The following is a 25,892-nucleotide window of genomic DNA, read 5'->3' as shown; positions in this document are numbered from 1 at the left end:
TGGCAGACCCACAGTGAATTGTCAGTATCATGTCAAATTAATAATAATGAGTGACTGCAGGGTATGTCCGGTCTGGCATAGGTTGGGAAGATGGCATTGAGAGTTTGGTTAGAGTGAGGCTGGGGCTGTGGTCATGAATGTGTGCCTCCAGTGGGCTTCGGTTACTGACATGTCTGAGACTCGGACTCTGGGTCTCCCTGACAAGGGTTGAAGTTATTTCTTGAGCAAGTAAATGTGGATTTGGAAAAGCACCGAGGAAGGATGAACCTTGAAGATCAAACACTGGGTCAAGGGGAGAAAAATAGAAGAGAAGTGTCTCTATCTTGCCTCTGAAGGAAACAGAATTTTAACCTTCCTCTTACCTATTAACAACTCTAGTGAAGGCATTTTTTTTCACTAACGAGTTCACAGGCTGTGTATTTGCATTGGCTGCTATTTGGCAGTTTGAATCACTGCAGTCCAGGATATAGAGTTATGTTGATGATATAAAAGCTAACTGTTTGGAGAACTTCTGGCCACAAAAGGGAAGCACTCATCAGAAAGGAGACTAATAAAAGGTGCAAAGAAGAACCATAGCTCCAATCTTAGTTGGAGCACAGGATTGCATTCTCTGGCAGCAATGGGAGGAGAGGCCCTTAGTCCTGTGTGCACTCATGCCATTACATCCATGCCAGAGACATCACAATGACAACATGAGATGGGCAAGGGGAGTTTGCCATTCTAGACACACACAGCACAATCTTTTGGATTCTGCCTCTTCAAGCCCTCAATGTGGTCCTTTGAGGTGGGTGTCATTAGTTGCTTTCCATACACAGACCCAGAATGCATTGTTCAGAATGATGGAATTCTCCAGAGGAAGGGGTCAAACCTGGCCAATACCTGTATGGACTTAGCATCAAAATGTAGAATGGCAAGTTGAGAGGAGAACACTGTAGGGAAACATGGGTATTCTGATACTGATACAAATCTGTATGGAGAATAAATAAGCAATGTACCAAACATCATATCATCACTGAAGAAGCAGCAACACAATTATAGCACTAAAAATATCATAGCAATAAGTGATTTAACTAAGCTACAGAAACCAAGACTACTTAGCATCATCAGATCCCAGTTCTCCCACCACAGCAAATACTGGATATTCCAACACACAGCAAAAGCAAGACTTGTATTTAAAATCACATATTATGATGATGATTGAGGATATTAAGAAGAACATAAATAACTCCTTAAAGAAATACAGAACAACACAGGTAAACAAGTAAAAGCCCTTAAAGTGAAAACACAAAAATCCCTTAAAGAATTACAGGAAAACACAACCAAGCAGGTGAAGGACTGGAGGAAAACCACGCAAGATTTAAAAATTGAAATAGAAACAATAAAGACAGCACAAAGTGAGACAACACTGGAGATAGAAAACCTAGGGAAGATATTCAGAGTCATAGACACAAGTATCACCAACAGAATACAAGAGATAAAAGAGAGAATCTCAGGGGCAGAAGATACCATACAAAACATTGACACAATCATCAAAGAAAATGTAAAATGCAAAAAGTTCCTAGCCCAAGACATTCAGGAAATCCAGGATACAATGAAAAGATCAAACCTAAGGATAATAGGTATAGAAGAGAGTGAAGATTCCCAACTTAACAGGCCAGGAAATATCTTCAACAAATTTATAGCCAAAAACTTCCATAGCCTAAAGCAAGAGATGCGCATAAACATATATGAAACCTATAGACCTGCAAAGATGGACCAGAAAAGAAATTCTATAGAACATTCCATCCTAAAACATAAGAATAACCCTTTTTGTCAGCACCTCAAGAAATCTGCTCCAAAAGTGACCATAGAATCAGTCACAATACAGGCCACAAGAAAAAGAATAAGATTGAAAGTATTCCATGAATGTTTTCAGACCAACACAACTAAGGCTGGTCTTCAATAACAAAAAAGGACAGAAAGACCACATACATATTGAAGTTGAGCAACCCTCTACTCAATGATAACTTGATCGAGAAAGAAAAAAAGCAATTCAAGTTTTAAAATTTAATTAAAATGAAGGTACAACATGCCAAAATATATGGGACACAATGAAAGTAGTGGTAAGAGGAAAGTTCATGGCTCTGAATGCCTCCAAAAAGAAACGGGAGCGTATACACTAGCAGTTTGACAGCACACCTAAAAGCTCTAGAACAAAAAAAAAAGCAAATACACCCAAGAGTAGTAGAGGGCAAGAAATAATCAAACTCAGGGCTGAAATCAACCATGTAGAAACAAAAAGAACAAGATAGAACAATTGTTAGCCCAACTAACCAGAGGGCACAGAGAGAGTATCCAAATTAGCAAAATAAGAAATGAAAAGAAAGACTTAACAACTAAATCTGAGAAAATTTTAAAAAAATCATCAGAACCTACTGAAAAAGCTTATACTCGACAAAACTAGAAAATCTGGATGAAATGGACAATTCTCTAGACAGATACCAGGTTCCAAAGTTAAATCCAGATTAGATAACCCACATAAACATTTCCATAACACTTAAAGAAATAGAAGAAGTTACTAAAAGTCTCCCAACCAAAGAGACCCCAGGACCAGAAGGGTTCAGTGCAGAATTCTATCAGATCTTCATAGAAGCAAATTTCCTGAACAAAACACCAATGGCTTATGTTCTAAGATCACAAGTGGACAAATGTGATCTCATAAAACTGCAAAGCTTCTGTAAGGCAAAGGCTTACAGAAGGACGGTAGAACAAAATGGCAACCAAAAGATTGGGAAAAGATCTTTACCAATCCTACGTCCGATAGAGGGCTAATATGCAAAACATACAAAGAACTGAAGACATTACACTCTAAAGAGCCAATTAACCATATTTAAAAAATGGGGGACAGAGCTAAACAAAGAATTCTCAGCTGAGAACTATCGAATGGCTGAGAAGCACCTAAAGAAATGCTCAACCTCCTTAGTCATCAGGGAAATGCAAATCAAAATAACCCTGAGATCCACCTCGAATCAGTCAGAATAGCTAAGATCAAAAACTCAGTTAACAGCAGATGCTGGCAAGAATGTGGAGAAAAAGGAACATTCCTCCATTGTTGGTGGGATTGCAAACTGGTACAACCACTCTGGAAATCAGTCTAGAGGTTCCTCAGAAGATTGGACATTAAAGTACCTGAGGACCCAGCTATACCACTCTTGGGCATATACCCAAAAATGCTCCAACATACAACAAAGACACATGCTCCAGTATGTTCATAGCAGCCTTATTTATAATAGCCAGAAGCTGGAAAGAACCCAGATGCCCTTCAACAGAGGAATGGATACAGAAAATGTGTTACATCTACACAATGGAGTACTACTCAGCTATCAAAAACAATGACTTCATGAAATGCATAGGAAAATGATGGAACTAGAAAGTACCATCCTGAGTGAGGTAATCCAATCACAGAAAAGCACACATGGTATGAAGTCACTGATAAGTGGATTTTAGCCCAAAACTCAAATTACCCAAAATACAATCCACAGACCACATGAAGCTCAAGAAGAAGTATGACCAAAGTGCAGATGATTCACTCCTTCTTAAAAGGGGGAACAAAAATATTCATAGGAGGGGAGGTGGCGGCAAGGTTTATAGCAGAGATTGAAGGAATGGCCATTCACACCCTGCCCCACATGTGGCCCATATATATACAGTCACCAAAACTAGTTAAGATGGATGAACCAAAGAAGTGCAGGCCGACAGGAACCGGAGAGAGATGTCTCTTGAGAGACACAACCAGAACATGTCAAATACAGAGGTGAATGCTAGCAGCAAACCATTGAACTGAGAAGGGGGGATCCCCATGGGAGGAATTAGAGAAAGGATTGAAAGCGCTAAAGGGGCTTGAAACCCCATAAGAACAACAATGCCAACCAACCAAGGCTACCAGGGACTAAACCACTACCCAAAGACTATACACAGACTGACCCAAGGCTCCAAATGCATATGTAGCAGAGAATAGCCTTGTTGGTTCACTAGTGGAAGGGGAAACCCTTGGTCCTGCGAAGGTTGGACCCCCAGTGCAGGGGAACATTGGAGGAGTGGTAAGCTGGCTGGAAGGGAGGGAAACACCCTTATGGGGAAGAGGAAGGGGAAGGGGGACAAGGGAGGGCAGAGGGTGTTTAAGGAAAGAACAACGGGCAAGGGGATAATTTGAAATGTAAATAAAGAAATATATCGTATAAAAAATTATCCAGCTCAGGAACATCACTGCTGGTTCCAAGACAATTATTACTTTTAAGGCATTGCCTGCCATGAAGGCAAAAACGCGGAGGAAGATGATAAGGAGCCTCCGGTCTGGAATCGTGGTGCAAATTGCAGCAAGAATTGCCATGACTGCTCCCAAGCACCAAGGAAAGGTCCTGATTTTAATGTAGCAACTTTACACACATAACTGACAAAATTGAAAATAACAACGGAAGACATGAACATGGGTACAACTTGTTCTTGACCCAGAATGTTCTCGATGCTGGATGAGAAGCTGCACAAAACAGACATATTTGTGCCGTGAGGAATAAGGAGAAATTGTGGACAGAAACTTGGAGACCAAAGGACTTCTGAGGCTGGGTTGTGTGTACAGAATATGTGCATGGTCAGATGCAGGGAATGCAGGGTGTCCATAAGCAGAATGAGAGAGATGTGGTGATTAGGATGCCTGTCACCTGCTTCTGGCCACCACCTAGGCTATTACACCACTTGTGGATCTCCTTTCTGATGTCTACTTTGTTTTGTGGGCGTATGCTGTCCACCCATTAACTTTTATGTCATCAACATTACTCTGTACCCTGGATTTCGGTGATTCAAATAGCTAACTATAGCTGATTCAAATGCACAGCCTGTGACCTCTATAGTGGAATTAAAGCCTTCTGTCGAGTTGATATAAGCTAGACCTAATGATAAAAAAAAAAAAAAAACAACTGTTTCCTGTTTCCTTCAGAGGCTGGATCAAGGTACTTCTCTTGTATGCTTCTTCACTTGACCCTGCGTTTGATCTTCAAGGTTCTTCCTTCCTCAGAACATTTGTAAATGTAGAATGTTGCCTAAGATAAAATTTATACCCGGATTTGGGCAGGCGCAGAGCCTGGGTCTGAGAGAGTTCCTGGTAGGCTCCATAGAAGGGAGGCCCAGAAGACTAAAGGCAACCGTAGACTCGCTGTACCCAACCTCAGAATGCCATCTACCCAATCCCTGCTTCAATATTGCCTGATGTTCCTAATCCTTCAGAAGCACATTCTAATGAATTTAGCACAATATTTTCAAGTGATGTGGGTCTGCCATGTTTTGCAGAGCACGAAATTTCTTCTGGTTCTTGTTCTTGTTTTGTTTGCATTGGAAATTGATTCTTTTCTCATAGAAATGATGACATAAAAATTGCTGATCATGATATACCAATGTGTGATATAAATATCTTCAGGCAGTATAAAAGTAGCTTGTGTTGTTGTGAATTCATATAGTCTGGAAAATGGGTTTCTAGGGAGCTTTGAGTTGTAGCTCAGTGGTAGAGCGCATACCTTGCATGTATGTTGTCCCGGGATTGATTCCCGGCCTCTCCAAGCTTTTGCTTTTTCTCTTCAGGATCAGTTTCTACACAGGATCTAGAAGACGTGTCGGTAAAGACCTCCGTAGTCTGGGGCGTATGGTCAAAGTGCTCATCTATAACAAAGTGCTCATCTATAACCGTGACAACAATATTCCACTCTAACCTTGAAGACGTTCCCATGGAGACCTCTTAGTCTGGGGAGTACAGCGTGGTCATCGCTCTGGGATTAAGTTTCCTCACAGCTTCTGCCTTCATGCTGCTGGCAGTTTCCTAGTGGGTATGCTTTCTCGGGTGAACGATGTCAAGGAAGGATGAGGTGTGCTTTGAGAGAAATAAGGGAGGATACTGGGAAGGATAAAATTCTGTTCCCTTCAAAGGCAGGATCTAGGCACTTCTCTTCTATGTTTCTCCCCTTGACCCTGTGTTTGATCTTCAAGGTACATCCTTCCTCGGTGCTTTTCCAAACTCACATTTGCTTGCTGAAGAAATAACTTCAACCCGTGTCAGGGAGCCCCAGAGTCTGAGTCTCAGACATGTCAGTAACCGAAGCTCACTGGAGGCACCCATTCATGACCACAGCCGCAGCCTCACTCTACGCAAACTCTCAATGCCATCTTCCCAACCTATGCCAGACCGGACATACCCTGCAGTCACTCATTATTATTAATTTGACATGATACTGACAATTCATTGTGGGTCTGCCATGTTTTGAAGAACTTATGATTTCTTTTATTTTTAAAAGTTTGAGTTTTATTTTATACAGAAAATAAAGCACAGGTACTGTTCAGCTGTACTGTAAATCTGAGTTAAATTTGAAGCAAGCCTAGATATCAAAACATTACATAAATATTTGTGTTGATAGGAATAATCATTAATATCTCTACTTATTCGATGAGGTGAAGATTTTAATAGTTATGAACTCTAACACCTAGTATTAGGTCAAATAAAGTGCTTGCATACAAGTTTATACACCAATAAAGGGCTGTGTGTAGAACACATACATTCTCAATGAGGAACCATTTCACACCCCAGGGAATGAACATTGCCTTTTTATGTGTAAAATGAGACATAGATAAGGTACATAAAAGAGTCATAAGTATGTCGGTGACCGGGAGGGGGAATCCTGTTCTCTCTGGTGTAAAAGTTACACAGGGAGGCTGGAAATGTAGCTCAGTTTTACAACATTTGTGTAGAACATACAAGGTCCTGTGACTTACACCCAGTATGGACCACAAAGGATCACACAGAGGGAGGCAGTCAGAGCAAAAGTAGGCAAGAGGTCCTTAAGTGAGCCAGTATACCCTGAGTCCAGAAAAATAAAGACTTTACAAAACCAGTACTAAGCCATTATATAACTATGAGGAGTAACCAGAAACAGGCAAAGCCCAAAACTCAGTTCTTCGTGTCAGTGGGGGATAGAGTGAGGGGGTGGATTTTTAAGGTAATTGGTAAGTTTGAAGTGAGCAGGTCTGAACCTGGAGAGTGTTCCTTACATTGGCCTATCCTTTTGTACCTGTTCTCATTTTTCTGTAAACGTTTTTCTAATTGTTTTAAAAAAAGATTTCTTGTTCTTAATACTATTTGTTTTTGTTGAGTATATTTTCTTTTTTCATAAAAGAAATAAGAGAAAAATCCCATAGCAGCACTTGATTTGAAATTATTAATTGCAGGCAGTGAAGAGATGCAGATCCCGGCCTGTTGTAAGAGTGTTGAGCTCCCTGTAGCTGTAGCCATGTTGCTTCAGTCTCCCTACGTTTATATGGACTGTGATGGGATAACTTGTGCCCTTGAGGATGTAGCTCAGTGGTAGAGAAACTGCCTTGTGTTCTAGTGGGCCTGGGTTCCACTCCAAGCATCTTGGGGTCCTTTTTGTGTTCTGGTTTTGTTTCTTCACAAGGTATCCAGGCTTTAATTTTATGCTAGGAGAGCATGTATGCATATGTAATTACTGGTTAAAGAGTTCATCTATGATGATAAGGACAATGTTCATCTATAATCCAATTATTTCCTTGAGGTCTCAATAATCTCATGAGTACAGCGTGGATGTGAGTCCAGGATAGTTTTGTTCTGAACTTGAGTGAAGCTCTGCTTTCAAGCTGGTGGCAGTTTCCCTAGTGGGTGGCTTTCTCAGGTGACAGATAGCAAGGGTCAATGAGTTCTGCTTTGAGAGAAAAGAAGGGAGGATTAGGGGGAATGTTCCTAGTTACTGAACAGAGAAGTGGAGCGTTGTGGTTGCCATGGAAACCAACGACTTTGTGGACTCAGTTTTCAATGGCTACTTAGGTGATGTAGTGATAGGAGCATTCTCTATAGCCAAGCTTATGGGTTCCCAGAGGTGAGCACTTGAATTTCTCTGAGGGAGGGAAGACAGATGCAACCATTCCTGACCTGAGTATCTATGTATGTATATATGTATGTACACACACACACACACAAACACACACACAACTACAGTATAACATATGAGCGGGAACGCCTGTCAGAGTAGAGGCGTTCTCACATGCCTACAGGAATCTCAGAGCCCTGTAGGGTAATATATTCCCTCAGAAGAATCTGAAGGGAACTACTTTCTCCTACAGTTCTGTTTAAGTTTCCACAACTTTCCTAATGGAGCCATTAGGCAGGAAACAAACATTTAAAACTAGAGCACGAAAGGAACACTTCATTTTCCAAACCAATACTCAGAAGGTGAGCAGCGATTCCTTCAGCCATTTCAAGGGGCTTTGTTTGAGAACGTTCCTGGGAAACATAATGGGTAACTTTGTTCTTTACTGGCCACATACATTCATCAATAAGTGTAATTTAAGTCTTAGAGAAAGAGCTAGAGTTATCAGTTACAGTAACATAGGACACTAAGGACATTAGCAAACCAGCCATGTGTGGATATCAGAGAACAATCCTTGGGAGATGATTCTCTCCTTTCTCCAGAGCAACAAATGTTTTACCAGCCAAACCATGATGACACTCCAGTAAGTCCTACTCTCAGATGTGCTGATTGTACTTTCCATTATGTTTCCTGACCATCCGCTGTCTGAGGAAATAGGCACCACAGCAGAGGTCTTAACTCCCAAACTTAGGACACTGCGACGAGACGAGCGTACATGTGTAGCAGTCTGGTCTATACAGTGTCTGGAGCCATTTGCCACCTCTCTGAAGCAGAGGGAACAAAAGAGGGATAAAGTCTGCCTGGCAGGCAGAGACAAGGCTGTTCAGGGTCTCCTGGACTGCTGAGGCATGGAAAGATAAGGGGAGGTGCACTTGAGGCTCAAGGCTAGGGGCTACCATTAAAGAAATCAGCCGCCCATGTGTTTGTGAGAATGTGTCTGGACTCTGTGTATTCATTTGATATTTGTGTCTTTTGCTTCTTTGAGATGGTGGGTGTCGGTGTCGTGTACTCCACACTTGCAGGACCTCACTATATAACCAACGAAGACATTGAAGTCCTGACTCTCCTCCATCTGATTCCCAATGCTGGGATTTGGGGCTTATCCCAGCATACCTAGGTACTTGTTTATCTTGACAATGTAGCACACTCTCTCACTACTGTAGGTACATAATGTGTTTTCACATCAAGTAGCATTGTTTCTACATTTCCTTCATGATATAATTTGGGCCCTTTTTATTTCTATAGAAATGGTTAATTAGCGTGCTAATTTGCTTTCCAATTTCTTCTAAGAATTTGTAGGATTTGCATGGGAAAAGAGAGTGCATCTAAATCTTAATGCTGAAGTCACGGAAATCATAAACATAGTGGCTTGGTGGTGCTCTGTTGGAGGGGAGGAACTTTTAGCAGAAAGAACCTAGCTGGAGCAATTACATCACTTGGGTGAGCATTGGCATTTATAGCCTCAATGCACTGGTGTTCTCTGTGCTTCTTGAGTGTCGATGCAAATGTGCTCAGTCACGTTCCTGCTCTTGCTCACACACCTGCGACCTTCCTTGTCCTCCCTATTTTATAGTGTCTATTCCTACCAAAGTGAGTGTAAGACAAATGCTTCCCTGTTAGTTTGTGTCCACTACATCATTTTATCACTGCAACAGAAGAAGTATTAATACAGTGCATGTGAGCACAAATAGCTCAATTATGCCAGGCATGGCAGCACAGGCCATTAAGACCTCAGCGGATGGGAGGCAGAAACACTTGCATCTCTAGGACTTCAACCAGGCCTGTCAGGACCGCACAGGAGACTTTGTCTCAAAACAATAGTAGGAATACTCTAGCCTCAGACTATAAACTGCCTGTTTTCGTCAATGTTCACATTCTCCACAATCTTAATTTGTATTCTCATTGGTGTCCAAGATCTACTAGCCTCACATGGAGTCAGTCATCACACAAGTTCCATGTCCATATTGAAATTGTTACCTTGTATCACAATGGAGTTCTCTATGTCTTCCTATGGGATTGCCCTTGAGGTTACATTATGCAGGTCTTTTCATTGTTGAATTATTTCCCCACACTTGGTTTTGCATTCAGAAAAGCATGTTAATTTCATCCACCATCTTTAATCACTTCTCATATCTTTTTCTTATCTTTCTTGTATTTTTGCTTCAGTCGATGCTCTGTTGCATGACTAGAACGTAGGCATGAATGTCCAACATTTTCCTAGTGAATTTAGACCTGCATTACTGTTTGCTCAAACACTTTTATTGCACTTTGATTTTAGTTTTCCCTATAACATTAATGTCATACCTCCCCCCAATTTCTACTTATACTTAGGTACACGTGTTCAAGATATTATTTGTATGCCTTTAAATAAGGTATATGTCTTGTAAAGGATTAGTATTATATTCTATTTCAATAGGTAATAAGATTGTCTTGTTTCTAATAAGTTATACCATTTATATTCTTTCCATATATGTATATGTTTGCTTAACATGTCAATGCCAGAGGACAACTTGTAGGAGTGTTCCTCTACTTAGGTCATGTGGGTCCTGGGGATACATTGTAGGACATCAGATGCAGTGCCAGGCACCATCGTAACTGGTACCTCACATACATTTTAACATGATCCATATATATGGTCATTTGGGTTCAGTTATGTCCCTGTGTTTGTAAGTTCGTAATTCATACACATAGTTGCAGAAAATCTTCTACTGGGCTGAGAATATCACTGTACTAATTTTGGGGTCTTGAGAATGAACTAGGATCTAACCCATAGAAAACCTAGGCTCTGACACTGAGAAATTTCCCCCAGACACAGGAAATCTACTTTATTGGCCGTTGGTTTTGAAGTCGTATATAGTGCAGTACTTATCGTTTGCAGTTGGTTTTTTAATTGACTTCTGTTTGTGTGTGGGATATCAGACCACAGATCTTCCAAATGTCTGCCAAGTGGTCTCTCTACCGCCAACTTTCATTCCCATCCAAATATTAACTTTTAGAGCAGTTACTGTGTAGAGGGCCGCAATAACATTTGCCACCACAAGATGGCGCTGGCTTCCACTGCGCCCCACGTGGAAGGGCGAGATAGCTTTGCCATTACAAAATGGCGGTGGCCTCCGCCGCACCAGCCGACTTCCTTTCAGGAAGTTAACTGTGTGCGCATGTGCAAGAGTGCCTTCGTGCCAGGTCTTTGCCCACTCCGGGGCGTGCCTAATGAGATCATGGGTAAGGGACCAATCAGGTGTGGATGTGCCGCGGTAGGGTGTATATAAGCCGTGCCATGCCGGCGCCCCGGGCCTCTCTGTCTTTAAAGATTCAATAAACGTTTAGCTGCAGTAAGGATTCGTGTGTCCCCATGTATTCTTGCTGGGGTCACGCGGGACATTTGGTGCCGAAACCCGGGACGCCACACCATCGCCAGGCGCCGAGAGAGACGAGGTCCTCCGTCCGCTGAGAGAATCCAAAAAAGCTGCAGGACGTGGGTAAGGCCCTGAGAGACATGCTTAGTCTTGACCTGTTCCACTTCACTCCCCTGCTAGATATGGCGGAAGTTTTTGTTATCGTTTTAGCAGCCCTCATGCTTTCTCTATTGACCTTTGAGTTTTTAGCCGCTGCCAGACAGCGTCAGAGGTCGCATGGGAGCTGCCCAGCTGTAATAGCAAAGCAGAGAGCACTGGGGAAGTGCAAGACGGCATGTCAGAAACAGGGTGGGGTAAAAAGTTAAAGAGCTCAAGGAGAAAAGATAAAAATAAGCAGACAGTCCCCTCTAAAGACTTCAGATATGTGGAGGCGAGAGATTGGGGGAAAAACGCCCCGGGAGAGATAAAAGAGAGAAGGGAGAAAAAGGTCTTGAAAAGGAGAAGTCTTTATTCGGTAAAAGAATTAAAGGCTTCAGAGCTTGATAGCTCAGAGACAGAGGAGCTTAGCTCCTCTGAGGAAGAGGATTTAGAAGATGAGGCAGCTCGCTATGAAGAAGAAGGATACTACCCAGATGAACAACGAGCAAACAGCTTGGGTAAAGAAAAAGAAGTGGGAGGTGGAAACCATGCGGTTTCCCGGCCTATAAGCCCCAGCGCCCCTCCATCTTATATGGAGAGATTTCACTCAGATTCCTTCCTCACTAAAGAGGAACAGAAAAAGATACAGCAGGCATTTCCGGTGTTTGAGGCCGCCAATGGAGGCCGTGTTCACGCACCAGTAGAATATGTTCAAATTAAGGAACTTGCCGAGTCGGTCCGTAACTATGGAGTTAGTGCCAATTTTACTATTGCTCAAGTCGAGAGGCTTGCCACTCTGGCCATGACTCCAGGAGACTGACAGACAACAGTGAAGGCTGCGCTCCCTAATATGGGACAATACGTGGAATGGAAAGCCTTGTGGTATGACGCCTCTCAGGCACAGGCCAAAGTCAATGCCATTGCTGAAGGCGATCAGAGAGACTTGATCTGCTAACAGGACAAGGGCAGTATGCCAATAATCAAACAAACTATAACAGGGGAGCATACGCTCAAATCTCCGCTGCCGCCGTTAAGGCGTGGAAGGCACTTTCCAAGAAGGGAGAGTCTATGGGACACTTAACGAGAATTATACAAGGCCCCCAGGAGCCATTCTCAGACATCGTGGCTAGGATGACAGAGGCAGCAGGCAGGATCTTTGGAGACCCTGAACAGGCAATGCCTTTAGTGGAACAGTTGGTCTATGAGCAAGCCACACAGGAATGCAGAGCAGCTATTACACCTAGGAAGAGCAAAGGATTACAGGACTGGCTGAGAGTTTGCCGAGAACTTGGAGGCCCGCTTACTAATGCCGGCCTCGTGGCTGCTATCCTACAGGGCCAAAAGTGCTCGGGTACAGGTGATCGCAGGGTCTGCTATAACTGTGGCAAACCAGGACATCTGAAAAAGGAGTGTCAGGCCCTCACAAAGAAGAGAGCACCAGGACTGTGTACTAAGTGTGGGAAAGGCTATCATTGGGCTAGTGAGTGTCGCTCAGTTAAAGATATCAGAGGCAGGCTTATTCAGCCTGGGCCTCCCCAGACAGAAGGGGGTGAAAACACTCCAAAAAACGGATATCTGGGCCCCAAGTCTCAGGGCCCCAAAACATATGGGTCTCCAGCTCACAACAGACGGACACCACAGTTCACAGAGCCACAAAAGGCTCAGCAGGAGTGGACCTCTGTTCCACCACCCAATTCATATTAATGCCACTGATGGGTGTGCAACCTGTCCACACTGACTACAAAGGCCCCCTACCCGTGGGAAGTGTCGGCCTTATTATGGTTCGATCCTCCTTAACCTTAAAGGGACTTATTGTTCACCCTGGAATGATAGATCAAGATAACACAGGAGAACTTCAAGTTCTCTGCTCTTGCCCTCAAGGCGTTTTTTCCATCTCCTCAGGTGACAGGATTGCTCAGTTGATTATTCTTCCAAGCTTACATGATCATTTTCCTTCTTCCGGGGTCCCTAGAGGCACCGCGAAGTTTGACTCTTCCGGGACTGATTCTGCTTATTTAATGATGGACCTTAATTCCAGACCCTCTTTAGAGTTGAATGTAGAAGGGAAAACTTTTACGGGAATTCTAGATACAGGGGCTGATAAGAGCATTATCTCCTCTAGTTGGTGGCCTAAGGCATGGCCTGTCACTCAATCATCCCATTCCTTAAAAGGACTAGGGTATGAGGCCAGCCCCACTATCAGCTCACGCTCCTTGATCTGGCATGCTCCAGAAGTCCAATCAGGAAAGTTTATTCCTTATGTCCTACCTCTTCCTGTTAACCATTGCGGGAGGGATGTCTTACAGGGTCTAGGACTGACATTGACGAACGAGTACTCTCGACAAGCTGTCGAGATTATGAAGAGAATGGGCTATGAGGAAGGGAAGGGATTAGGAAGAAAGGAACAAGGAAAATTAGAACCGGTCCCACAAGAAGGTAATATAGGAAGGCAGGGCCTGGGTTTTTCCTAGGTGCCATTGAGGGTTCTATGCCCATACCCTGGCTCACAGAGGAGGCAAAATGGGTTCCTCAATGGCATCTATCCTCTGAAAAATTAGAAGCTGCCACTAAATTGGTTAATGAACAATTACAGCTTGGTCATTTAGAACCGTCCATTTCACCATGGAATACTCCTATTTTTGTGATAAAGAAAAAGTCAGGAAAATGGAGATTTCTCCATGATTTGAGAGCCATTAATGCACAGATGCGTTTATTTGGCTCGATCCAACGAGGCCTACCCTTACTCTCCGCCTTACCTAAGCAATGGAAGATAATAATTATAGACATTAAGGACTGTCTCTTTTCCATCCCCTTGTGTCCACAAGACAGACAGAGGTTTGCATTTACTATACCAGCTATTAATCATCTTGAACCTGATAAGAGATTTCAGTGGAAGGTCCTGCCTCAAGGCATGGCCAATAGCCCCACTATGTGCCAACTATATGTGCAACAAGCCCTTGAACCTGTAAGGAAGCAATTTCCATCTTTGCTTCTGGCTCATTACATGGATGATATTTTAATGTGTGATAGAGATTTAACAACCTTACAGACCTCATATCCCATCTTAATCAAAACATTGGGACAATGGGGACTACAAGTCGCTACAGAAAAGGTTCAAATTACAGAAATTGGCTCATTTCTGAGATCGGTCATTTATCCTGAAAAAAAGTTCCTCAGAAATTAGAGATTCACAGAGTTCATTTACATAACTTAAATGATTTCCAAAAATTATTGGGAGATATAAATTGGCTGAGACCATTTTTAAGATTTCCTCTGCTGAGTTGAAACCTTTATTTGATATTTTGGAAGGGGACTCTCATATCTCCTCTCCGAGAACATTGATGGCAGCCGCAAACCAGGCCTTACAAGTTGTAGAAAATGCCTTACAGGATGCTCAATTGCAGCGCATTGATGAAACCAAGCCTTTTGATTTGTGTGTTTTCAAAACTATGCAATTACCAACAGCTGTCTTGTGGCAGGATGGGCCTTTATTATGGATCCATCCCAATGCATCTCCTGCTAAGATTATTGACTGGTATCCCGATGCGGTTGCTCAGCTTGCACTCCGCGGGCTGAAGGCAGCTATTACTCATTTTGGGAAAGAACCCAAAACTTTGATAGTTCCACATACAGCCATTCAGGTTCAAACATTAGCTGCTACCTCAAATGCTTGGGCAGTGTTAGTTACTTCCTTTGCTGGACAGATTGATAATCATTATCCAAAACACCCGATCCTACAATTTGCTTTAAGCCAAGCCATTGTGTTCCCACACATAATGTCTCAGAAACCACTTGTTGCTGGGGTTGTAGTGTATACAGATGGGTCAAAAACTGGTGTGGGTGCTTATGTGGTCAATAATAAGGTAGAATCTAAGCAGTATAATGAAACCTCACCTCAAATTGTGGAATGTTTAGTGGTGCTAGAGGTCCTCGAGACCTTCCCAGGCCCACTTAACATTGTGTCAGATTCCTCCTACATGGTTAATACAGTTAAAGTTCTTGAGGTGGCTGGATTAGTGAGGCCTTCCAGCAAACCTGCTCAAATTTTTCAACAAATTCAATCTACCCTTCTCGACAGGAGATCCCCTGTATTTATAACACATATTAGAGCTCACTCGGGCCTTCCTGGTCCAATGTCCCGCGGAAATGACCTAGTGGACCGAGCTACAAGAGTGATTGCAGTTGCCTTGTCCCCCCAATTAGATATAGCAAAAGAATTTCACAGACAATTTCATGTGACGGCTGAAACTTTACGCCGCCAATTTGCTTTGACTAGAAAAGAAGCTAGGGAGATAGTTACCCAATGTCAAAATTGTGGTCAATTCCTGCTTGTACCCCATGTGGGAGTTAATCCACGAGGAATCCGACCGCTACAGGTCTGGCAAATGGATATTACTCATATCCCTTCTTTTGGAAGACTTCAGTATCTGCATGTTTCTATTGATACATGCTCTGACATCATGTTTGCTACACCTCTAACAGGAGAAAAGGCCTCGCATACAATTCAACATTGCCTCGAGGCGTGGAGTGCTTGGGGTAAACCCAAACTCCTTAAGACAGACAATGGACCAACTTATACTTCTCAAAAATTTCAACAATTCTGCCACCAGATGGGTGTGACTCATCTGACTGGTCTCCCGTATAATCCTCAGGGACAGGGCATTGTAGAACGTGCCCATCGCACTCTCAAATCCTATTTAATTAAACAAAAAGGGGGAGTCGAGGAGGCTCTACCCTCAGTACCAAGAGTAGCTGTTTCCATGGCACTCTTCACCCTTAATTTTTTAAATCTTGATGCCCAAGGCCATACTGCAGCCGAACGTCAATATTCAGAGCCTGATAGACCAAAAGAGATGGTAAAATGGAAAGATGTTTTGACTGGTCTATGGAAAGGCCCGGATCCTATTTTAATAAGATCCAGGGAGCGGTTTGTGTTTTCCCGCAGGAAGAAGACAACCCATTCTGGCTACCGGAATGACTGACACAGAGAATTCTGACGCCTAGAAATGACTCCCGGATGGATCCCTCGGAAACTACCTCTAGCCCTCACACTACCTCTTTGGATTTGGATTTCTAGCACTTCAGAGAATGGGTGGGGGTGGCTCTGTTTGGTGCAGCCCTATGCTGTGGATTAGTGTTCATGCTATGGTTGGTTTGCAAACTCAGATCTCAACAGAAACGTGACAAGGCTGTTATCACTCAAGCACTTGTGGCCACTGAACAAGGGGCCTCCCCTAAAATTTGGTTATCTATCTTCAAAAATTAGTCGGTATCTGAGTTCTCTGCGCTTGTACCCCATGGATCTGTGGATCCATTGCACTGGGATGAGAGAGACTCAATGATTCTTTGATCAGCCCTTCTACATCGCTGAGGTTTCCTCATTGCATGCGATAGGGTGATCATGATTTCCCCACTAACTCATTTTCTGGCTGTCCTCTTTTTAGAGTTCGCCCTAGGTCGTTTAACAGTTACTGTCACACAGCACTGCGGTATCCAGAGACGGGCAACTTTCCTCATGCACAGACCAATCTAAGACACGGGGCCCGGGGGCGATAGGGTTACCCTTCGACGGATAAGGCTGTGACATAGAGGAACGACCTAAGACAGGAGCCACAACAGATGGACGTAACTGCAGGGACCTAGACCAGCCTAGACAATAATTTATTGTTATTAATTAAAACAATAAGGGGGAGATGTAGAGGGCCGCAATAACATTCGCCACCAGAAGATGGCGCTGGCTTCCACTGTGCCCCACTTGGAAGGCCGAGATAGCTTTGCCATTACAAGATGGGGCTGGCCTCCGCCGCACCAGCCGACTTCCTTTCAGGAAGTTAACTGTGTGCGCGTGTGCAAGAGTGCCTTCGTGCCAGGTCTTTGCCCACTCCGGGGCATGCCTAATGAGATCATGGGTAAGCAACCAATCAGGTGTGGATGCGCCGCGCTAGGGTGTATATAAGCCGCGCCATACCGGCGCCCCGGGCCTCTCTCCCGTTGAAGATTCAATGAACATTTAGCTGCAGTAAGGATTCGTGTGTCCCCGTGTATTCTTGCTGGCGAGGGTGTGCGGGACATTACTGCATTTACTGATTGATTGATTGATCCATCCATTCATTTATTCATTCATTTCGTCATCTATCTATATATTTAACTATCTATTTATTTATTTTAGTGTGGGCAGAGTGTGCATATGCCAGAGCACATGGCTAGAGGTCAGAGACAAAGACGACAACTTGAGGGAGTCAGAGCTCTACTTCCCTCTTGTGGTTTTAGTTATTACACCCAGCCCTTTGACATAAGTTTGACTGCTGCCTGGGCCGTGTTGCTGTCTCCAGTATTACCTTCTTAGTAAACGTAGTGTCTTGACTAGGAAAAGTCTTAGTTCCTAATACAGAGATATGAGGTGGTAAAAATGTGAACTGCACATAAAAGAATGCATACAAATGCACACATACTAAAGTTCCAAAATCATGTTATATAATAATCGTGTAATTGAGAATCACATACTTGCTACAACAGTGAAGTAGGGCATTGCCTACAAGTGTGATTTCAAGATAAGTGTGATTGAGGAAACTCACAATCCCAGGACTTGGTAGAGAGAGACTGAACTGTTGCAAGTTTGAGGTCAGACTGCATAATGAGTTCTAGAGCACTTAGGGCTGCAACGTAAGACCCTATGTCAAAATAATATATTGAAGTGTGATTTCAGCTTTCAATGCAATCAATATGATGAACACATTTCATATATATATGTGTGTATAAATATATGATTATCACCTATAAAAACATATATAAATATAGGTATCACATAGATGCAACATGTAGATCCTGGCTTCTGCCTCTACTGAGATATATGGTACTCCCTTTTATCATATAATTACTTGATAACTAAATGAATCCATTCTTTAAATGGGCACACTGATAACACCTGGACGGTCTTGAGAAAATGGCCATTGTGTGGCCCTATTGACAGTGTCTGAAGCATATACTATACCAAATATACCTTCCTGACATGAGCATCACTTTGCTCACGATCATGAAAGGCTGCACCTAACTAGTTTCCTAAACAGTTCCTGTACTCTAGGACTATCCGTTCCACAACGTCTTTCAAATCAAAATGCTGGCTATAGAGACACATGTAATTATAAGCAGATGTCTTGGAGATGGTGACTGGGTGGGACCATTTGTCTTCCAGTCATTTTTCAGGTTTGTGAGAGATGTTTCCTCCAATGAGTATATCAGAAAGTGATAGATTAAGTCTCCTAATGAATACATGTGGCCTTCACCTGAATGTCAACATCTACATGCAATGAACACACACAAACACAGACACATACACACACACACACACTCACGCACACACACATGAACACATGCACATACTCACACAGTGCAAATAAACATTTACAAAAATACATTTGTGCACTTTGGCACATGTGTGCCCACACATTTTCTCTCTCACCCCAATTAATATGTAGGTGCATTACACACACAAACGTATTCACATACACACACACATACTCTCAAACAGACACACACACACTCAGAAGGCTATGTGCACATGCACACACAGGTGAACACACATAAAAACAAAGTATAAACTGTCCTGAACAGAATGATTCTAGTTTTGCCGTGAAAGAATGATTGCAAAACAGTACACACACACACACACACACACACACACACACACACACACACACACACACACACAAGGTTGCTCTGCAGAGCCACAGGGGAGCATAATACAGCACAGTGCAAATGATGGACAGAGAATGATGTTGTCTGACAGGGAGGGATAAGGGTAGCCCTACCATAGCCTTCTGGAGAGGGGTTGGAATGTTTCAAAAAGCAACTAAAAGCGACAGAACAAAATCCACGCATGACTACTATATTCTATACAAATCACCCCTGTATATACATTTTGACCTGCACATTTACACTAAGCAGAGGTGAAATGAGGTGTTGAGCACTAGCTTTGCAGTCATTCATAAAGGGAACTTTACTAGGACTCCTGTGAAACTCACAAACGCAGGAGAAGTCCATTCACTGGGGGATATTTGCTACTCTGTAAAACATCAGACTTGTCATGAATATATAAGAATATAGATTTGCTTCCACCCCGTGGCTGTAATGAGAACTGAATCTGTGAGTGTCTGGACAGATGGAGGGGGCGAACACAGGCTGGGAATCTGAGATTGGAACCCAATCCTGGTCTGAGCTGAATATAAAGAATAGACACGAGGGAGCGACAGAAGCTTGTATGAGTCTAAATATGAACGCACACATGCATGCACACGCTGAGCTCCTAGGGGTAAGCCCACGTTTCCGTGTAATTAATTTGCTCCATGGAAGTGACCACAATCTACACAGTCAGTGTGTATAGAAGATATATACACAAACATCCTCTATCAAGTGTGTGTGTGTGTGTTTGTGTGTGCCACACATCCTGCCACACATCCCTATATAAGTTGATTCACCTTGATCCTTTACAGCACATCCATCCTTTATCTGTGTGATAAAGTCACTGTCTCACATAGGAAATACAGAACAGTAATGTGTCTGATATCACAAGATGCTTCATCCCATGGTACCACAGCTCCACAGAAGGAAGGGAAGAGAGAAGTAACTGACTTACCTATCGTGTCCCACTCGCTCTGGTAACATGCTGTCAGGACTGATTCCATGTGACTCTTGTTGTGGTTTGGAGCTGGTGTGGATGGCGAGTCCACAGATTTCTCTCATGTTACCATAGGAGACACAGTAATAGGAAGGCATGCACAAGGAAGAGACAGTGGAAGCACACGAGGTACAGGGATGGCGAAGCCTGTCTACATTCAGTCAAATGGAGGCTGTGTGCTTGCCTCATCTCTCTTCATCTCACAGACACTTCCCACACATGTGCAAGCACACACGCCCCAACATACAGACACTTATTTAAATGTACAGATGTGCAGTAATAACTGTAATGATTTTTCGTGCACACATGGACTGTGTGCCTGAGTGTGTGCTTGTGTGAGTGTGTGCTAGCGTGAGTACATGCCTGCAAGTGCTCTAGTACAAGTGTGTAGGTCAGAGGATGATATTATGTTATCTCCTCCAACGTTCTTTAGAGGCAGGGTATCTCTTCTTTCTGCTGCTGTAGTATACTGTATATAACGTGTATTCCAGGCTAACTGGAGTACAGATTTTACCCAAAACTTTTTAAATTTTTATTGGTTATTTTATTTATTTACATTTCAAATATTATTTCCCTTACAGGTTTTACCTCTGGAAACCCCCTATCTTATGCCTTATTCTTGCTTCTATGAGGGTGCTCTCCAACCACTCCCTCTTACTGTCCTGGAATTCCACTATGCTGGGGTATCAAGCCTCCTCAGGGCCAACAGTCTCTCCTCTCACTGATGCCAGATAAGGCCATGCTCTGTTACATATGTGGTTGGAGCAATGGGTCATTCCATGTGTACTCTGTTTGGCGGAATAGTCCCTGGAGCTTTGGGGTTCTGGGTGTGTGACATTTTTTGTTCTTCCTAGGCCATTGAAAAACCCTTCAGATCCTTCAGTCCTTTCTCTAACTCCTCCATTGGAGACCCTGTGCTCAGTCTGATGGTTGGCTGCAAGCATCCTCATCTGTATCAGTAACGCTCTGACAGATCTTCTTAGAAAGAGCTATATCAGGATCTTGTCAGAAAGCATTTTTTTGGCATTAGCAATAGTGTCTGGGTTTGGTGCCTGCATATGGAATGGATTCTTAGGTGGGGCAGTCTCTGGAATGACCTTTCCTTAAGTCTCTGCTCCACTCTTTGTACCTGTATTTCCTTTAGACTAGAGCAATTCTGGGTTAAAATTTTTGAGAAGGGTGTGTGGTCCCATCCCTCAACCAGGAGCCTTGCCTAACCTATGGAAATGGTCTCTACAGGTTCTCTCTCCCCTTTGTTTAGTATTTCACCTAATGTCATCCCCTTTGGGTCCTGGGAGTCTCTTGCTCTCCTGCCGTGTGAGACTGTATGGTGGCTGTCCCCAGATACCCTGTTCTCCATTTCTACACACGTCTGTTCAATTTCCCAACCCTCTATATATCTCTCCAGTCTCCTTTCTAACCTGATCCTACCCCTTTTTTCCTCGCCCCTCCTGCTTTCTTCCAAAGTCCCTCCCACAGTGTCCCTCCCATCAATATTTTGTTCCCCTTTCTAAATACGACTGAAGCATCCACACTTTGGTCTTCCGTCTTCTCGAGTTACATATGGTCTGCAAGTTATATCGTAGGTATTCTGAGCTTTTTTCCTAATGTACACTTATCAGTGAGTACATACCATGTATGTTCTTTTAGGACTGGGACACAGGAACCACAGGGCAGCCAGGGACAGGATCTTTCTGGTTTCCATCTGTGTCCAGGAGCTGACCCTATGTCACAACTATGCACAACTCAATCCCACCCGGAGAGAGCTGGTGTCCTACAGGTGCTGACACATCTAAGATCACAGGCTCACAGGCTCACATCAGAGACAAGCTCCCGTCAGAAACAGCAAGACCAAATAACACCAGAGATAGCCAGATGGCGATCGGCAAGCACAAGATCATAAGTAACAGAAACCAAGCCTACATGGCATCGTTAGAACCCAGTTCTCCCACCACAGCAAGCCCTGGATAACCCAACACACCAGAAAAGCAAGAGTCTGATTTAAAATCATATCTCATGATGATAGAGGACTTTAAGAGGGACATAAATAACCCCTTTTAATAAATACGAGAGAAGCTCAAAGAGTCTTATGGAAGAGATGGAAGAAAGAATATGGGACATGAAGAGGCTTTCTTAAGCTAAGATTGATAAGGGAATGTATTATTTAATTGACAAGGATGATGGACTGGGTGTTCAGTGTATCTTATACTTTTAATTACAGAATGGCGATAGCTGTGTTCAATTTATATTTGAGAGGAAGTTCTCTTTTTAATTAGACAGAAAGTGTGAGATGTGGATTGTTGTCTACATGCAGGTGAAGGAAGGCACAAGGTAAGGCAAGGCCTGTGATTGGGCAGTGACAAAGTAAGGCGGGTACAGAGTTTTGGAGAGAGGAGCGACAGAGAGGAGAGTGGAGATGATGAACCAAGATGGATGCAGAGAAGGACAACCTAGATCTGTGTGACCTTAAAGGGCCACAGGTAGTTATGATGGTTTTTTTTTTGAGAGCAGAGATGTTTTTATTGTTGAAGAACCTTATACATGCATAAAATTTTTATCAAATGTACTCACTTTAGCCCTAATATCAATTTCTCCCCACGAAAACTGTTACTTCTAACCTTATGTGCTTTTTTTTTTATTAACTTGAGTATTTCTTATATACATTTCGAGTGTTATTCCCTTTCCCGGTTTCCGGGCAAACATCCCCTCCCCCCTCCCCTTCCTTATGGGTGTTCCCCCTCCGAACCCTCCCCCCATTGCCGCCCTCCCCCTATAGGACATTTGTCCTATAGGTGGGCAGTGTATATCGATGTTAATTGGTTAACTATTTCTTGTGTGGAGGATTTGCGGGGTGAGAATTTACTCATGTGAATCTGATTGACAAATTACAAGCTTATCGAGTTTTGATTTTACTGGGATACTGGGAATTGTCACTATAACCACAGGGGGCAGATGCTGGGACTGTGAACAGAGTTCATAGCAGACAGTCACAAGAGGGCGGCTGCTGCTGATATTGCAAACTCAGCTAGTCTGATTGAGGTGTTCTGCTGATTAAGATGAAAATACCTTACCGATGCCATGTGGCCCACCCCTGCAGACCATAGTGTGGGTTTATGAACTCTCTTTTTTTTAAAAAAATTATTTACCACAACAGCAAACCCTAAGGGGCCTTCAATGGCGTATGCACCATGTTATAAATAAGCATCAATATACATGTTTACTCTGTTCTAATTTTATGTTTCTAATAGCTAACGATGAACATTTTATATGTGATTTAATTCTGATATTTGAATGAGCTGTATTAATTTAGACATTGTGAAGGACAAGGAAATTCAAAATTAATTTCTAATGTATCAGTCAGCCATTTATTTGTTTTTAAAATGTGTAATTCCATGCCTTTGTCCCTTTTTAATGTTCTTGCATTCCCCGCGCTATCTCGCCAGCAAGAACACGCAGGGACACACGAATTCTTCTGCAGCTAAAATGTTTATTGTATCTTAAGGGGAGGGCCGGGCGCCGGCATGGCGCGGCTTATATACACCCTAGCGCGGCGCATCCACACCTGATTGGTTGCTTACCCATGATCTCATTAGGCACGTCCCGGAGTGGACAAACACCTGGCACGAAGGCACTCTTGCACATGCACACACAGTTAACTTCCTGAAAGGAAGTCGGCTGGCGCGTTGGAGGCCAATGCCATCTTGTAATGGCAAAAGCTATCCCGGCTTTCCACATGGGGTGCAGTGGAAGCCAGCGCCATCTTCTGGTGGCGAATGTTATTGTGGCCGTCTACATCTCCCCCTTATTGTTTTATTAATAAAAATAAATTATTGTCTAGGCTGGTCTAGGTCCCTGCATTTACGTCCATCTGCTGTGGCTCCTGTCTTAGGTCGTTCCTCTATGTCACAGCCTTATCCGTCGAAGGGTAACCCTATCGCCCCCGGGCCCCGTGTCTTAGATTGGTCTGTGCATGAGGAAAGTTGCCCGTCTCTGGATACCGCAGTGCTGTGTGACAGTAACTGTTAAACGACCTAGGGCGAACTCTATAAAAGAGGCCAGCCAGAATATGAGTTAGTGGGGAAATCATGATCACCCTATCGCGTGCAATGAGGAAACCTCAGCGATGTAGAAGGGCTGATCAAAGAATCATTGAGTCTCTCTCATCCCAGTGTAAGAGCAGAGAACTCAGATATCGACTAATTCTTGAGCATAGATAACCAAATTTTAGGGGAGGCCCCTTGTTCAATGGCCACAAGTGCTTGAATGATAACGACCTTGTCACATTTCTGTTGAGATCTGAGTTTGCAAACCAACCATAGCATGAACACTAATCCACAGCATAGGGCTGCAGCAAACAGAGCCACCCCCGATAAGTAGTGGGCACCTCATCTGGTTTTCCTCAGCTGCTACCACCAAGGGCCGTAGTCAAGCTGCTCCTATAACAAAATTTAGAATTTCCAATTGGTAGCAACTACTCCAGAAAGTTCACCCACTGTGCTTGCCTAACAATAGAATGGGGGAGGGTAACTCTAGACACTGTAGACACAATGGCTGTAGCAGTAAATGGCTGCTACAATAGCAGCGAAAATAACAAGGTCTTTCCCAGGACAGTTCAGGATCAGCCATTCTTTTCTGGAACAACCAGCAGGCAATGGAACCATGTCTGAGATCTGTGTAACCAGGGCAGAGTTCCCCAGTCCACATCAGCTTCACGCAGATGGCATTCCTGTGAAGCTGCAGACTGCAAGATGACAACACCAGTTAAGGCAGCAAGAGTCACCAGGGGAATAAGGGGGGCAGGGGTAACGGCTGGAGTCCAGTCTTCTCCAGAAAGCAGCAGTGCACAGAGGGTCTGAGCGTAGGCCACAGTGGGACGGGACACACGCTGCGGTAACACTGACTGCAGCAACGCCAAAATCTCTGTGATGACAAAAGATGAGGGGGAATCTTCCATCTTCCTCTCAGGGCAGAGGAATGACTCCAGGGACCCGAACCAGGAGAGCTGAATCTTCATGCTCCCAGGATCAGCAAGTCTCAGCAACCACCTCTGGCAACTGGCACACTCTTGTAGCATCCTGTAGAAAAAACACAAACATTCCCTATTCCCCATATAAAATATCTGAACAGGATCATGTCAATACGTGCATCTTTCTATTTCACCTAGGCAGAAGTATGCCTAGTTGTAGAGTGCCATAAACACTCAGAGTGTTCCTTGGCATACAAATTTTAAAATTGAAATAAAAGGAGCATTATTTAGCATACAGGGATAACTCCCCATTTTTATTTATTAAGATATAGTAAAGATATTATTTATTAAGGTGAGTCCTCGAGGATTAAATTGAGGACACTGAGCACTTGTATTTATAAATTGACTTGTATAACAAATTATTGTCTCTAGCATTATTGTTTTGGATATATAAAGAATGAGATTTTTTGACTAATTTTTCTTATGTAAGGCCTATAATCTCTCTGGTATCATTGCCCTCCCTTGTTAAGGGGTGTAGGCAATCCAATTTGAGTTCTTAATGTCCTATAAAGGAACAGTACTTAGTGTTCTTAACCACTAAGCCATTTCTCTAGCACCTCACAAACTTTATTTACCTAAACAGAAGCATTAATTAGAAATGCCAAATCCTGTAAATATTGTCTAATTTCAGTCTTACTAGAAATCTCTGAGCTGGCAGGGTGAGGCTGGGAATTGAAAGTAAGCAAATGGAGTCTTCTTCTTTTCATATCAACTCCATTACCATTTTCAAAGTGCTG

The 25,892-nt window shown here is 43.2% G+C and overlaps 1 pseudogene; it reads left to right on the top strand.

Annotated features, from left to right (window-relative positions):
• Window positions 1–7,812: 7,812 nt before the first annotated feature.
• Window positions 7,813–16,354, top strand: LOC134484210 (igE-binding protein-like; annotated as a pseudogene).
• Window positions 16,355–25,892: the final 9,538 nt, after the last annotated feature.

Source organism: Rattus norvegicus, chromosome X, assembly GCF_036323735.1.
Source record: "Rattus norvegicus strain BN/NHsdMcwi chromosome X, GRCr8, whole genome shotgun sequence".
In the NCBI taxonomy this organism is placed as follows: Eukaryota; Metazoa; Chordata; class Mammalia; order Rodentia; family Muridae; genus Rattus; species Rattus norvegicus.
This window is presented reverse-complemented; position numbering and strand designations above follow the sequence as displayed.